General features: G+C 41.2%; 1 protein-coding gene across 7 annotated transcripts in view; it reads left to right on the forward strand.

Annotated features, from left to right (window-relative positions):
- The window catches only part of elmo1 (engulfment and cell motility 1 (ced-12 homolog, C. elegans)), a 321507-nt gene that overhangs the window by 273067 nt on the left and 31001 nt on the right, over positions 1-17439 (forward strand). Inside the window, exon 1 of one of the 7 annotated variants that reach the window (XM_068056639.1) lies at positions 7470-7515. The exons of the other annotated variants lie outside the window; for them this stretch is intronic. The gene's annotated coding sequence lies outside the window, so the exon portion shown is untranslated. Of the gene's footprint in view, positions 1-7469; positions 7516-17439 lie in introns of those variants that run through there. 7 annotated transcript variants of the gene reach the window in all.

Consider the following 17439-nt stretch of genomic DNA (forward strand, 5'->3'; position numbering starts at 1 on the left):
TCTACATCAGCCTACAGGCTGTGTTTTGCCTCAAGAGGAAACGATCCCTGGAAAGGAAAATTGCATTATTGGAGGTAGCAAATTCCTTTTTACTCCTGTCTCTAAGAGGTTGCTACCTCAGGAGTGACTTTCTGTTGCCTTTTCGTTTTTCTGGGAGCTCTGGAATTCTCAGTAAAGTTTCTACTGATAGACTACTAATTCAAAAATCTAAATAGACCTGTTGTTATACTCCTTGTTGAAAGACCTGTGTGACGCCCACTGCAGCCGAAGTACCGTGACTGCCTATCCATTACAGACTGTTCATCTAACTTGCCTGGAGACTTTGAGTGGCATCTAACAATTCATCTCTGGGACACCTCACTGAACTGGGAACGTAACCTGCCAAGACTTACAACCCAGTTGTTTTATTATTTCGAAGAAATAGCTCTAACTTAAAATATAATTTTAGAACCGGTTAACCATTTTTTTAATGTATGTGAGTGCATATGAGTTAGGAGGAATAAGTAGTTATAAAGTCTTTTTAGACATAGATTTATTTCAGTATTGTTTAAGGTTTAGTTTATTAATAAATAGTTAATTTGTTGTTGTTTAAAGATACCTGGCTTGGTGTGTTTTATTCTGGGGGTTAATAAAGTGTTTAATTTGGCTAATTTCCGGTAGGTGGGAAACTTTAATAATATGCTGTGACCTGTGGAGTAATGGGACTGAATTGACAGTGCATTACTCCTGCCTCGGTTGTAACATATTAATTGGGGGCTCAATTGTCCGGTATCCAAATTACGTTAATTATGAGGGAAGTCATAATTAGAAAAAGAAAAGAACCAGGTTTCTTGTATAGGGTAAAGGCTGCATCATCAGAATGGCATTAGCAGTTGCTGCAGAGTTTCTGGGAAAGGCAAATGTGTCCCTCTGTGACTTGACAACTTTAACTAAGAGTAAACTAAAAAAAGATTTGGCAGCAAAATTGGGGTTAGAGTTAAAATTAGGTGCTGAAAAAGCAGTGATATTTGATGTAATAGTCCAACATTTAAAATTGAAGGAAGAAGAGGAGGTAGAGACTGTAAGTCAGAGAGTAATGTAGTGGAATTGGCTAAGGTTCAGTTAGAAGTGAAAAAACTGGAGCTTCAACAGGAAAAAAGAAAAAGAAATAGCAATAAGAAAACTTAAGGCTGAAAAAGAATTAAGAAAACTTGAACTTGAAAAAGAGGAAAGGAAGAAAGAGAGGGAATTTAGATTAAGAGAGATGGAACTAAGATAAAGGGGCAGTCTTGAATCCAGAGAAAGTTCTGGTCAGGAAGAATCTGAATTCAGCCCAGGACCCAGCGAAAAGCTGTTTAAATTTATACAAGCTCTTCCTAAGTTTGAGGAAAGAGACATAGAGCCATTTTTCATATCTTTTGAAAAAATAGTTAAACAAGTGAAATGGCCAAAGGAAAGTTGGACACTGCTTATGCAAAGCAGATCGATGGGCAGAGCTCATGAAGTTTATACCATGCTTCCTGAAGAGACTTCTGCAGATTATGAGATGGCAAAAAAGGCTATTCTCGCTTCGTATGAGTTAATTCCTGAAGCTTACTGTCAGAAGTTTTGGAATTTAGGAAGATTGGGCAGACATATGTGGAATTTGAGAGGGTGAAGCAAATTAATTTTGTCTCTTGGATATGGGCATTAAAGATGGTAACCACATATGAGAACCTTAGCGAACTGATCGCTTGGAAGAGTTTAAAAATTCAGTCCCTTCAGTAGTGAGAACTCATGTAGATAACCTGAAAGTTTTAACAGCTAGGCAAGCAGCGGAAATTGCGGATGATTTTGAGCTTGTGAATAAGCCATAACTTTTTGTCCGTCACCCCCCATATACCCAAGAAGGATGGAATGTGGGAGAGTGAAAGGAAGGAAAGTAGCCGGGGCTAAGGAAGAACAGCTGGGAACATCCCAATATCACCTCCTCAGACCAGAAAGGAAGGTGCTGGGGGTAGAAGTGATGTCCGCAAGCCAGATTGTTATCATTGCCACAAGATGGGTCATCTTCGTTCAGATTGCTGAAAGTTGCGAAGTAAACCTATAGGACTTGTTGGTGCACACGAAGCAAATGCAGAGTAAAGAGCTCTGAGTGAGAGTTCAGCAGACCAGGCTGTAGCTTTAACGGCAGCTGTAAAACCAGATACAATAACACGTAAGTGTAGAGGTTAAGAATAAGATACCAAAAACTTATAATGAATTCTTGTCAAAGGGAAAAGTGACTCCATATCCTTTAAGTGAGGCAGGAAAACCTATCATTACACTCAGGGATACAGGAGCAACCCAAACACTTTTGCTGGGAAAAGGTATAACGTTTCCACCAGAGAGCGCCCTGAATGCTAAAGTTTTAGTTAATGGAATTCTCAGGGAGTATATACCCATACCTTTATATAAAGCATGCCTAGAGAGTGACGGTATATCTGAGATGGTAACTGTAGGAGTTATCCATAGTTTGCCAATAGAGGGAATTGATCTACTCCTAGGAAATGATTTGGCCAGATCAAAAGTATCACTTTCTCCTATAATTACAGAGAAACCAAGTGAAATTAAAGAAATGGAACAATTACAGGAACAAGTTCCGGGAATATTTCCTGCGTGTGTAGTAACCCGAGCAATGGCTAAACAGGATCCGTTGTCGAAGGTAAAATTGGCACCACAAACAGATAGCTTAGGATCTGAAATCTTGTTTGGGGATTTAGATAATCCAAATAAGATGTTTAACAGATCTGCTATCTTTGCAGCACCAGGCTGAATACACAATAGCACAGTTGGCTCTGACAGAAGCTGAGGCGAATTGTGCTCCAGAAGGCTATTGTATTGAAGACGGGGTTTTGAGGAGGAAACGGAGACCGCCTCATAGACCTGTGGACAAAGACTGGAAACAGATAGTGGTACCACCTAAGTATCGCCAGGAATTACTAAGGTTTGCACATGACATTCCTTTTGCAGGACATAGGGGGATTTGGATGACTAAATCACATATAAGTCAACACCTTAAAGCATCCCAAGCCAATATGAAAAAATGGGCAGATTAGAATGCAAAGACCCGCAATTTTCAACCAGGGGGTGAAGTATTGAAATTGTTACTGTTACAGAGTGAACCATTAAAAGCACGGTTCAGTGGCCCATATAAAGTGATTAGAAGTGTGGGTAAGGTAGATTACTTGATTGATACCCCTGATCGCCGGAAAAAGAATCGGTTGTATCATATCAATATGTTAAAGCAATATTATCACAGGGAGGAGGATAAGCCAGTACAGGTAAACGAGACTGTTGAGAAGGAAAAGGATACTGAGGATAAGGCAGAAGGAGGCCTAGGCAATTCTCAGATTGAACCTCTTGCTATCCGGTTAGCGAATACAGAATGGCTAGTAAAATTGGACAACATGCTTTTGTACTTAGATGCAAAACAATGTGAAGACCTAACCAGGCTTTTCACAACATTTAAAAGAGTCTGTAGGGATGAACCAGGATGTACAACCTTAGCTACACATGATGTGGATATAGGGGAACCCATTCCTTTAAAACAACATCCTTACCGCTTAAGTCCAGACAAACACGCCCAAGTAAAAGCAGAAATCCAATACATGTTGGAAAACAACTTAATTGAACCTAGTCAAAGCAGCTGGAGTTCACCAATAGTCTTAGTGCCTAAACCTCATGGGTCAACCTGACTTTGCATAGACTACAGAAAGGTCAATGCATTAACGTAATAGTGGGAGGTGGTGGTGTAGTGGTGATGCCACTAGACTAGTAATCCAGAGCTTGGGCTAATGCTGTGAGGAAAGGGGCTCAAATCCCACTACAGCAGGTGGTGAAATTCAAATTCACTTAATGAAATGCTAGTCTAATGGTGACTGAAAAAATGATTGTTAGGGCGGCACAGTGGCGCAGTGGTTAGCACCACAGCCTCACAGCTCCAGCGACCCGGGTTCAATTCTGGGTACTGCCTGTGTGGAGTTTGCAAGTTCTCCCTGTGTCTGCGTGGGTTTTCTCCGGGTGCTCCGGTTTCCTCCCACAGCCAAAAGACTTGCAGGTTGGTAGGTAAATTGGCCATTATAAATTGTCCCTAATATAGGTAGGTGGTAGGGAAACATAGGGACAGGTGGGGATATGGTAGGAATATGGGATTAGTGTAGGATTAGTATAAATGGGTGGTTGATGGTCGGCACAGACTCAGTGGGCCGAAGGGCCTGTTTCAGTGCTGTATCTCTAAATAAATAAAAAATAAACGAAAGCAGATTCCTACCCAATTCCTCGCTTAGAAGACTGTATTGACAGCGTGGGCAGTGCTAGGTTTCTTACAAAGATCGACTTGTTAAAGGGATACTGGCAAGTTCCTTTGACTCCTCGAGCTAAAGAAATACCAGCTTTTGTCACACCAGATGGTCTTTATCAGTGCTGGGTGATGCCATTCGGTCTAAATAATGCCCCAGCCACTTTTCAAAGATTAATGAATCAGGTGGTAGCCAGTGTTCCCAACTGTGTAGTATAAATCGATGATGTACTAATTATACAGTAACACCTGGAAAGAACACTTAAACCAGCTAGAAACTCTGTTTAAAAAACTGCGAGCAGCCGACTTAGTAATAAATCTGGTAAAAAGCGAATTTGTAAAAGCAAGAGTAATTAACCTCGGACACATAGTAGGGCAAGGACAAGTATTGCCAAGAACGGCAAAGGTACAAGCCTTAGTGGAGATCCCTGTTCCCAAAACTAAACGTGAAATCATGAGGTTCTTAGGAATGTGCCATTTCTACAGGAAATTTGTACGGAATTTTAGTGCTGCAGTCGTTCCATTAACCGATTTGCTACAAAAAATGAAAACCAAAGTAGTATGATCAGATGAGTGCCAGGCAGCTTTTGAAAATCTAACAGCAATCTTAACTAATGAACCAGTGTTGGCTGCTCCAAATTTTGCCAAACCCTTCAAGTTAGCGATTGATGCTAGCGACCTGGGAGTTGGTGCATTCCTGTTGCAGGATGACGAATCTGGCATAGGAAAACCAGTAGGGTACTTCTCAAGAAAACTAAATTGCCACCAAAAAAGAAGTATTCCACTGTAGAAAGAGAAACATTAGGACTATTGCTGGCCCTTGAACATTTTGAAGTATATGTCCACCAAGACTATAAAGAAACACGAATATATACTGACCATAACCCATTAACACTTGGGCAAAAATTTAAAAGTCAAAGTGCTAGAATATTCAGATGGAATTTGATGTTGTAGCCTTATCTTTTGAGCATTATACATATCTCGGGGAAAAGCAATGTTATCGCTGACGTTTTGTCATGAATTTAACCTTGTTAAGTTACATGAATAATGATGGTACAAAGAAAAATTCTATTACTTACCAGTAGAGTGAATGGGGGCATGAATGTGAAAATATGTTTTGAGTGTTTTTTCAGTTTCTGTTTTGCATTGTAATGAAGCGCATTTTTAAGAATGGCATTTCATTTCGAAAAGGGTGGAGGTTTCATGGAAGTGTTTTATTTCTCTGTTTAAAAACCAAAAGGAGTCTGTGTGCCTTTTAGACTGAGAGCAGTTTTTATATTCTCTGGGAACAGTGTGTAAAGCTGCAAGCCTGTTTCCTAAGTAACAGCAAGAGAGAGAGGTCACATGCCGTATTGTATCAGGTTGACTGTGTATAAAGACTGGCTAGGACTGGTTTGAACTGGCAGACCAGCGCAGCGTGCTCTCTTGAAGGAAGGAAGGATTTGTCTCTCTCAGCAGAAAATCTACATTGGCCTACAGGCTGTGTTTCACCTAAAGAGGAAATGACCCCTGGAAAGGAAAATTAGCATTATTGGAGGTAGCAGATTCCTTTTTGCTCCTGTCTCTAAGAGGTCTCTACCTCAGGAGTGACTTTCTGTTACCTTTCGTGTTTCTGGGAGTTCTGGAATTCTCAGTAAAGTTTCTACTGATAGACTGTCAATTCAAAAATCTAAATAGACCTGTTGTTATACTCCTTGTTGAAAGATTTATGTGGCGCCTGCTGCAGCCGAAGTACCATCTATTACAAACTGTTCATCAAGCTCGCCTGGAGACTTTGAGTGGCATCTGACTATTTGACTCTGGGACACCTCACTGAACTGGGAACGTAACCAGCCGAGACTTACAACCCAGTTTTTTTATTATTCCAAAGAAACAGTTCTAATTTAAAACATCATTTTAGAACCGGTTAACCAATTTTTTAATGTATGTGTGTGTGTGCATGTGGGTTAAGAGGAATAGAAGTTATAAAGTCTTTTCAGACATACATTTATCTCAGCATTGTTTATGATTTAGTTTATTAATAAATAATTTGTTGTTGTTTAACGAAACCTAGTTTGGTGTGTTTCATTCTGGGGATTAATAAAGTGTTTAATTTGGCTAATTTCTGGTAGGTGGGAAACTTTAATAATATGCTGTGACCTGAGGAATAATGGGACTCAATTGACAATGTATTACTCACGTCTTGGTCGTAACAAACTTCAAAGGGACTTGGGTGTCCTCGTTCATGAGTTACTGAAAGCTAACATGCAGGTACAGCAAGCAATTAAGGCAAATGGTTTGTTGGCCTTTATGACAAAAGGTCCTGAGTATCAGAGTAAAGATGTCTTACTGCTATTAGTGCAGACCCTGGGTGAGACTGCATCTGGAGTATTGTGTCCAGTTTCCTTACCAAAGGAAAGATATACTTGATATAGAGGGAGTGCAACAAAAGTTCAGCAGACTAATTCCTGAGTTGGAGGGATTGTCCAATGATGTAAGATTAAATAGACTGGGCCTTTATTCTCTGGAGTTGAGAAGAATGAGAAGTGATCTCATTCAAACATACAAAATTCTTACAGGGCTCAACAGAGTAGATGCAGGACAGATGTTTCCCTGGCTGAGGTATCTAGAACCAGGGGTTACAGTCTAGAATAAGAGTTAGGCCATTTAGGACTGAAATGAGGAGGAATTTGTTCACTTAGAGTGTGGTGAATCTTTGGAATTCTCTGCCGCAGAGGACTGTGGAGGCTCAGTCGTTGAGTATGTTCAAGACTGAGATCGATAGATTTCTACGTATTAAAAACATCAAGGGTTACAGGAATAGTGCAGGAAAATGGTGTTGAAGTAGAAGATCAGCCATGATCTCATTGAATGGTGGAGCAGGCTCCAAGGGCTGAATAGCCTACTCCTGCTCCTATTTCTTATGTTCTTACAGCTGTTCCATTTTGGAAAAACCTAGCATTAATGGTCAAATATGGAAGTGTAATTAAACTGGTCATGTTCTGAGTTTCAGTTAAAGCTCCCTACATGTAGAGCGTATATATCTTGTACTTATACATTGCATCCCAATTTATGATTATTCAGAATATTTCCACAATTTCTTTCACCTGCATTGATAATTAAATGTACGTAAATCTGTTTCTTGATGGCATTTGTTTCAGAAACACATGGGTATCATTGGTCGAAGGACCTGTATAATCACACTCAGCAGTATGGGATACTGGACTTAATTTAAACATGTGAGTAACCTGCCAGAATCCATGTACCTATATAAAACTGACATAGAAGGTCACCAGGGATTCTTTCTTCCAAACATTCTTTCATTTCCTGAAAAACCCTTATAACTGCCTTAACGACCTGATGCTCCATATCAGCAATGATAGACACCCCACCTCTGCTCTGGTGGCAGAATGCAGATTGCTGCAATCTCTTGGTAATGACATCAGTTGAGATTGGGTGGGTTAGGTCAGTCAGCTTGTTGATCATTTGGGTCAGTTGTTGGTTATTCAGCATTTGATCACTTGGGTTGGGTGTTGATCATTTAGCTCATCACTCACTTGGGTGATGTCGGTCAACTACTTGGTCACTTGGGGTGGGTAATATTGGCCAGTCAGATTGTTGTTCATTTATATCCATGCCATAGATCCATTTATATCTCTTACAACTGATCAAATCTAGGGAATTTGAGAGGTTAGTAAAGGTTTATTGGTGCTGTTCTGCATCCTCGGTGTATGAGAAATTGTTTATAAGTTTAAATAAAAGAACAATTCATCATTATGCAGGACTACACCTCAGTGCAGTCAATAGCTGTTTGTTTATAACTTGTGCTGAGTCTGTTAAATGTCTGAAAGCTATAATTACACATATTTGTTTGTGTCTGATGAGCATAGCAAATAGTGTGAAACTAATTAGATTTGTGCTGTTTGTTGTATATTTTCAGCATATATTTAAAAGGTGATGAAAGTTGTTATTAATGAAGCCTTATCCTTGTCTGCAGCAAGAAATATTTTGGTTTAATTTTGCACCATCACATTACTGCTACATTGAAAGTTAAATCTCAGCGCACGGCTTCCACTCCCTGACGTCTCAGCTGATTGAAACAATGAGCAAGTGCTCCATATAAACAAGGATTTATTCCCTGTTCCTGCTGTTGTGAGTGATGCTGCAATTAGTTTCTGGGTTGGGAGGTGGTGTGGTGAGCCAAGGTTCCCATTCTGATTACCATCCACTGACCCCTGCTGGAAGTGTTTGTGTGTGTTTCTCTCGCTCTGTCTTTGCTCAGTATCTCTGTCGCTTTCCGCCTTTCTCTCTCTTGACATTTAGCGCAGCCAGGAGGGGGCCCAGCTGTGATGTCCAACCAATGTTAGCAGTCCTGCCAACATCCAGTATGTAAGCTGACAGGACGAAAAAAAATTCATAATCCTAGCAACATCAGCAAGCTCAAATTAGTTCACAATGAAGCACATTAATATTAATAGTCACGTCGCCCAGAAAGTTCCTGGCATTCAGTGCCTAAAGCATACCATTATAAACGTGGTTTTCTGTTCGCTTAACAAAAATTGTGATTTTCTTCAAATTTAGAACAAGCTCCATTTTCACAGTGTTACTTATGTAGAAGTTGACTTGAGAGATTTGACAGTTTTGGGCATACTGCACAAACGATGTAACCGCAAAATGTTAACTGAATCAACTTCCCCTCTCCCACCACAGCCCCAGGTAACAGTCAAAACAGTTTTTACATGCTGCATGCAATGGATGTGGCAGATATTGAAGAAGGAAAGACTTGCATTTGTGAAAAGCCTTTTCACACATGAAACAAAAATGGCCATGTGGTTGCTGGTGAGGAAGAAAGTTGTAGACTGGTCAGATGGGCAGAAAAAATATAATGCAATCCATATAAGTGTAACAGGATTCATTTGGGAGGGGGGGAAAACATGGCAAGGGAATACACAATATCTGATTGTATCCTGAGAAGTGTAGAGGAACAGAGAGATCTTGGAGTGAATGTCCACAGATCTCTGAAGGCAACAGGACAGGTACGCAAGGTGGTTAAGAGCAAGGAGGTTATGCTAGAACTGTATCAAACACCAATTAGGCCACAGCTAGAGTTCTGGTCACTGCATTACAGGAATGATGTGATTGCACCACAGAGGGTACAGAGAAAATTTAAGGATATGTTGCCAGGAATGAAGGATTTTATCTATGAGGAAAGATTAAATAGGCTGGGTTGTTTTCTTTGAACAGAGGAAGCCACGGGGAGATTTAATTGAGGTGTATAAAATTATGAGGGGCCGAGATAGATTGAATAGGATGGACCTATTTCCCTTGGCGGAGAGGTCAGTAACTGGCGGGCATAGATTTAAAGTAACTGGTAGAAAGATTAGAGGGGAGTTGAGATATTTTTCACCCAGAGGGTGGTGGATCTGGAACTAACTGCCTGAAAAGGTGGTAGAGTCAGAAACCCTCTTCGCATTTAAAAAGTAAATGGATATGCACTTAAAATGCTGTAACTTTCAAGGCTATGGACCAAGAGTTGAAAAGTGGGATTAAGCTGGAAAGCTCTTTTCCAGCTGACATGGACATGCAAAGGCCTCCTTCAGTGCTAATAATTTTTTTCTGGGTTTTACAACCACAGGATATCCCAAAGCACTTTACAGTCAATGAAGCATAGTCACTGTTGTAGGAAATGCAGCACATAATTTGTGCACAGCAAGAAGCCACAAACAGCAATGTGATAATGACCAGGTAATCTGTGGTGATCGTTGAAGGATTAATACTGGATTCCAGGGAGAACTCCCCTTCTCTTCTAGATAGTTCTGTGGGATCCTTCATGTCCACCTGAGAGGCCTCAGTTCAACGTTTCATCTGTAAGACGGCACCTCTGATAGTGCCCTCAGTACTGCACTGGTGTGTCAGCCTAGATTTTGCACTGAAGTCTCTGGAGTGGGACTTGAACCCACGATCATCTGATCTGGAGGTGAGAGTACTACCACTGAACCACAGCTGACACCTACTTCTATTGTTGGCATTGGCTACAGCTATTCAGAATGTTCCTGATGCATTTTTTTCCCTCAGCAATCTCCTGCTCAGAACTACATCAGGGCTGTAGACAATATGTAAACAAGCACATTAGGCAGAATCTCAGAGTTGCAGAACTGAACGTCAACCAGAGTCATTTATATTGATTTGCAGATAAATAGTGTTTCCTTTTACTCTGTGCTGACAACTTCTTGCATTATTCATATGTACAGGATAACTCGATTGTTGAATCAAAAAGAGGCAGTAGTCAAATGCTACTGTGCTAAGGTATTGTGTTAATGTTTCACTGCCATGAAAGGAAAAGCAATTAAAGCTTTCACAGCCATTCAGGTAACTGCATAAACCCCTGGTGAGTTACTGACACTAAGGCCTCGATATTAAACTCCCCTCACCCCTATGATGTCGAGGGGTTTTGGGGTGGGTGGTTGAGGTGAAACCATGAAATGCGCACAATGTGACCCTAGCCCGCCGCGCACAGGCCCATTGGCTTTTTTGTGCCAGTGATTATAGTGCAATTGGGAGCCGATTTAAAATTCACTGTTGCTTTGTGGGCTGATGGCTCCAAGAGGTAAGTGCCTTTTACAGTATTCCTTGTGAGCCAGGAGGAGCAGGAGTGCACTCCGACCCCTCAAGCAAACCATCGGTCTGCCTTCTACCCAATCACTGACCTCCTCCCCTCCCCAGCAATTTCCGATCTCCCCTAACTCACCTCAGCCGAGATGGCTGACCTTCCCCCCCGCCCCTCCGCCCAATTGCAGCGAACCCTGCCTGTGGCTTTCTGCCTCTGGCTTTCTCTCCCACCCACCCAGCTGCCAGGCAGAAATCACATTCAAAATTTGATAATGAGATTCTGCTGTTAAGTATGGCAGGACCTCCACATCCCCAGCCTTACTGGGTTCTTTGGTCATTTCCAGACCTCCTGTTTCCCTGCAAATATCAGGACCCAAGATTACTTGAAGTGATAGGTGCAATAGATACTATAGACAAATGGGAATTATTAATTATGCTCTCCTGGCCAGCCTTTCATCTACCATTCTTCATCCAGAATTCTGCTGCCTCAGTCCTAACTCACACACCTAACGCCCCTGTGCTCACTGACCTACATTGGCTCTGGTCCGGCAATGGTTTGATTTTAAAATTCGTGTCCCTGTAATCTCCTCCAGCCCTATGTCCTCCAATTCTGACCTCTGTTTTCATCGCTCCCACCATTGGCGGTCATGCCTTCAAATGCCGAGGCCTTAAGCTCTGTAATTCCTTCTCGAAGCCCCTCTGCTTTTCTACCTCTCTCCTCCTTTAAGATGCTCCTTAAAACCTACCTCTTTGACCAAGTATTTGGTCAGCTGGCCTAATATTTCCTTATGTGGCTCAGTGTTTTCTGATTGCTGATTTTCTGATTACTGCTGTGAAGCACCTTGGGATGTTTTATTACATAAACGGTGCTATATAAATACAAGTTTTTGTTGTTGATGCCTTCCTGCAATTATATGAAAAATTAAATCTTTATGAATGTGATCTGCCACTGTTGTATCTTTTTAAAAAGTTCAGTGTTTCTAATGGTCTGCCTGTGAAATACGAGAATCCAATCTGGCATATAAAGTTGCTTGTGTGTCATTGCATCATGCTGTGACTAACCTGACTGTAAGAAGCGCAATGTGTCTTGTACTAGATATATTATTGATTGTGCAGTTCCAGCATTAAGAAACTGGCTAAGTAACATTGGGGGAGGGTGGGGTGGGTTGGGGATGTGGGTGGGTGGCGGTTGGTAATTTGAGCCTTTGTCATTTTGGAAATAATTAAAAGCAGTGGACAGATGCTCCCAACGTACCTGCCATTTTTACTATGAATGGATTGATAGACCTCATAACCCACCAGTGTCTGTCTGTGCTTCTACACAAAGGCTCCCCCTCCCTCTCCCCAGAGCAGACTCAACTTGTGACGCTCATTCCCAGTGAACTATGAACCAGCTTACAAACACTGGCTTTCAGATCTCCACTTTAGTTGCAATCTACTCTTAATTCAAAATAATAATGCTCAAAACAAAACATTTGAATTAATGCAATTTAACCAAGACATTGCAGGAGGCTTATTTTTGTTTGCACATTTTCAATTGAACTGAACAGATAATTTAAGCAACTTCAAATTAAAATTAGACTGTATTTTTATTTCTTTAAAGAATTATCTCAGTAAAAGGTAACAAACAATTTATATATTTTTGAATATAAGCTTTAAATCTGGAATTCCGTGTAGGCTTACCTGGATTTTAATCCAGCCCATGAGAGTTATACCAGCTGGATGATGCTGGGAACTGGGTTCATTCACCCTCTCCTTTGGTTCATTCATTTAAGAATCGAGAGAGAATTAAAAATCCCAAAATAACAACAGCTTGCATTTATTTAGCCCCTTTGACGTAGTAAATGCCCAAAGGTACTTTACAGGAGCATTATGAAACAAGATCTGACATCGAGCCACGTAATGAGATATTAGGGCGAGTGAGTAAAAGCTTGGTCAAAGAGGTAGATTTGAAGGAGCATCTTCAAGGAGGTGGAGAGGTTTAGGGACAGAATTCCATAGCTTTGGGACTAGCCAGCTGATGGCTGTGCTGCCAATGGTGGATTGATGAAGATCAGGATTGCACAAGAGGTCAAAATTGGATCTTGGAGGGTTGTAGGACTGGAGGAGCAACTATTTGTTTGAAACTACTGACAGACATTTAGCTTAACATTTGCCTTGATGTATGATTCAAAATTGGCAATTGACTACCAAATGTGTACAGTCTAGGGCTATCTCTGTATATCTATTGTTATGGTACTGATTACTCGACACAATCTCCCTGAATCATCTGTAGATTGCCTAACATGTAACATCTTTAATACCCCACAATGGATATCACAATATGGTGCCCTCAGCTATCAGTTTACCAGAGAAACACACAAGCAGTCTCCCAGATCCTACAGCTTTTAAACCCTCAGTTTCTGCCGGGTCTCCCTTTTTCTCGTGACAGCAGAGGTCATTTTACCCACATAAAGCATTGATGTTTTCTTTTACTTTATTGCTAATTCCCAACACAAGTTGCAAACAGAAAGAAGATGGTGAGACTAACCAAATGACGTTATGTAGTGTAATCCAGCAGATAGTTTAAATAATGAAGGAAATGAGCACAAGTACACAATCTGATCTCAAATGTTGTTACATTTGTGAAGCTCTCTACCTTTGCTGTTGTGATTTGTGATGCTGTCATACCTCTTGATCAGCCCATGGCTGCTGTTCTGTATGGGCAGGGGAAGATGAAAGTGACCGTGAATGGACAGTGCATTAACTGCATATATGACTGTACTTTCTGCACTAGTACACCACACCATTTATGCTGTTTTAAGTGAATGCTAAGAAGAATTAGAACAAAGGAAAGCATATTTTGGATATACAGAATAGAAAGGCTTTTGTTTATGAATGGATGTATGTGCTCTGCTACTTCCGCACTTTCACATCGTTCTTAAACTTTCATTTTGCTGTGTGATTTTCCAGGCCTCATTTTCATCCTCTGTATTTATCACATCAACCCCAATTAGTGAATTGTTAGAACAGAGAAAACCAGTAACTGCAAAATGAACCCACTGCATCATGTAAAAAAAAATCATCAGAATTTTTCTTCCTTTTGTTCCCCTCCAGAGTTGAACATCTATCTGGTAGTATTGGGAATTGAATCGCAGTCGATGTGGCTGTAGTTCCCATAGTATCCTGGACTATGGGCTTCCTGCTATCTCAGTGGGTGAATACCCTGTATTTTATAGTCTGAATACCCTGCATTGGGTTGTCTGAAGATGTACACACCAGAAAAGTTCCAAGTTCAACTCTTCATCTTTTCTGAGTCTGTCAATGTTAACAGGGTGGCCACAGGAATATTGCAACTGGTCACAGGGAGGGAGCAACATTGGTCATTGGGTAATCCAGTTGACTGAATGTGACCCAATAATTCCTGCTGAAAAGGGCACAGATATGGAAGTCAACAATAACCAATATTTGCACAGAGCCTTTCACCTAACAAAATATCCAAGATGAAACAAAAAATTACTGTGGGCCAAGCAGAGCAATGTCAGCTTTAGCTCAATTGGTAGCGTTCTCGTCTCTGAGTCAGAAAGCTGTGGGTTCAAGTCCCACTCCAGCGCAAAATCTAGACTGATACTTCCAAGTAAGTTCTTTCCCTTTCTTTCATAATGGGAGGAGTTGCTGGTGGTGAGCAGAAACTTGGTCTAAGGGGAAGGTTTTTTAAAGTGAGTGAGCGAAGTGATTTAGGAAGAGTGTTCTGGAGAATAAGGCCAAGGTCATCAGAGTTGCACAAATGGCCAGAATTGACAAAGCTAAGTCTGGAGGAGTTGATTACGCAGGTAGCAAGAGCCTTGCAGTTGTAGAGATGGAGTTTGAAGATGAGGTTAAGTTTAAATTTAGAAGGTTGAAGTACAGGATGTTTTAAAATTCAATTTGTGGATTCCAGGTCTTTTTAAAATTCATTCTCAGAACTTGGGCATTGCTGGCAATGTCAACAATTGCTGCTCTTCCCTGTTGTCCTTGAACCACTGCAACCCAAGTGGTGAAGGTACTCCCACAATGCTGTTAGGTAGGAGGTTCCAGGTTGTGACCCAGCGACGTTGAAAGAATGCCGCCATATGGTCATTGCCAAAATGGTGTGTAACTTGGAGCGGAACTTGGATGTGATCGTGATCCCGTGTACCTACTACAGTTGACCTCCTAGGTGGTGGAAGTTGAGGGCTTGGGAAGTGCTGCTGAAGAGGCATACGAAAGTAAGCAATGACATGCTATTGGGCAAGTGGGGCTTAGTACATCAAGTGAGGGTGGCTTTCTGTTTGTCCAGGATGCCCTCCACAGTTGAACAGCCTGCCAATTCGATGCTTCAAATTCAGAATGATCACCTGGTTAAGGAACCAGAAGGCTGCTGTTATCCATGGATCAACACTCCAGCATAAGTCAGCACCTTGGAGGGGAGAAAACATGAACAAAAATAATTCTAATCAAGACCATAGAGAGCTAGGTGGAAGACAGAAACAACTGCCAGATATTTGAAGTGTTTGAGAATTTACTGATTTTAAATTCCACAAAACAAAAGAAAATTCTTGCCATCTTCAAAATGCCTTGGTTTTAAAACTCCTTGTTTTCAAATCCTTCCTTGGCCTTGCCCCTTCTTATATCCGTAGCCTCCGAGATCTCTATGCTCCTCCTGTTTGGCCTCTTGCGCATCCCTGATGTTCATTGTTGTGCCTTAAACTGCCTAAGGTCTAAGGTCTGTAATTCCCTCCCTAAACCTCTCTGCTTCACTACCTCTGTCACCTCCTTAAAACCTAGCTCTTTCACCTGTCCTAATATCCCCTGTGTGGTTGGGTGTCAAACTTTGTTTGACAGCACTCCTGTGAAGTGCCTTAGGACATTTTACTATATTAAAGGTGCTATATAAATGAAAGTTGATGTTATAGTGAGTCCTTAATCTTATTCACTCCCTCCCACAACCACACTGCACCTAAACAAAATCTCTTAATTGCTGGGTGATTTTGATTTCCATTGACACCTGGTTGCATTGACAACCTGGAGCAAACTACCTGAAATTCATAATACAGATAAGCAGTGGGCTTAATGACCAAAGCTGTTATGGTACTGGTCTTAAACACATATGTTTCATTCTGATTCTGACTGAAGGGCTGAGATGAATAATAATGAATTTCAAAAAATATTCGCCTCACACAAAACATGGCAAAGAATAGAGAGAGTGAAGCAGCATGGGACTTCTCACTCGATTGGCTGTCTGTTGGAATATTACCAAAACAGCAATATCATCCATTTATCATCCAGGGTCGCATTGACAACCAATAAATGGGGACATCTTTTACCAGCTGAGCTTTACTGACATCCCCATATGCATTGTATTTAATTAAGACCTCCGCTCGACTCTTTGCTGTCAGGTTTAGACCCAGGTACAAGGTGTCAGCTGCGGCTCAACAGTAGCACTGTCGCCTCTGAGTTAGAAGGTTTTGGGTCCTATTGGCGAGTTATCCTGCGTATGTGAATAATATAAGGAGTTGTCAGTGCAGAGTAAAAACAAGCGCCATTTATCTGCAAATCACCCTAAGTGACTCTGGTTCATATTTAGTTCTGCAAATATTAACTTCTGCCTAACGTGCATTACATACTGTCTGTAACGCTGTTGTGGCTCCCGAGCAGGAGACTGCTGGAGAAAGAAAATGCTCAAGGAACATCCTGAATAGCTGTAACCAATGCCAGCAGCTGAACTGGGTGTCAATCATGCCTCAGTGGGAGTACTCTCACCTCTGGGTTTAAGTCCCATTCCAGAGATTTGAGTGCATAATCTAAGCTAACATTCCAGTGTAGTGCTGAGAGAGTGCTGCACTGTCGAAAGTGCCGTCTTTTGGATGAGACATCAAACTGAGGCCTTGTCTGCCCCCTCAGATGGATGTAAAAGATCCCTTTTGAAGAAGAGCAGGGGAGTCCTTCTGGTCAATATTTTTCCTTCAACCAACATCACTAAAAGACAGATTATCTGGTTACTATCACAGCTATTTCTGGGATCTTGTGTACTCAAATAGGTTGCTGCATTTCCCTACATTACAACAGTACCTACACTTCAAAAAGTATTTAATTGTGTAAGCACTTTGGGATGTCCTGGAGTTGTGAAAGATACTATATAAATGCAACTTCCTTTTCTTTCCCGTGACTTTGAATAGATGTGTTTTTAAAAAATCTATTTGACAATGTGAAATGAATAGTTAGAAAATCCATATTGGTTTTGATTACAACTCATTACAACCTGAGGGTGCTCTGGATGCGTGGAGACTAGCTCTTGTTTGCCAGCAGGTTGTTGAGTTTCCATTCTATCAAGGGGACCCAAGTCTGAAGCCACTTTTCCAAATCCAATTTTGTACCAAAAACACACATTTCCCATTCTCAAAAATGAATGGAGAAAGGGAGGAGGATATCTTACTGCCAGACAAGTAGTACTAACTACCTATGGCAAATTACACCCAAAAGTCTCCAAGAATTGAGCAGGACCTGTCTCCGGAGAGTCAGGAAATCCTACAGTTACTGTTCAATCTATCATCGGT

Source organism: Heterodontus francisci, chromosome 2, assembly GCF_036365525.1.
Source record: "Heterodontus francisci isolate sHetFra1 chromosome 2, sHetFra1.hap1, whole genome shotgun sequence".
NCBI lineage: Eukaryota > Metazoa > Chordata > Chondrichthyes > Heterodontiformes > Heterodontidae > Heterodontus > Heterodontus francisci.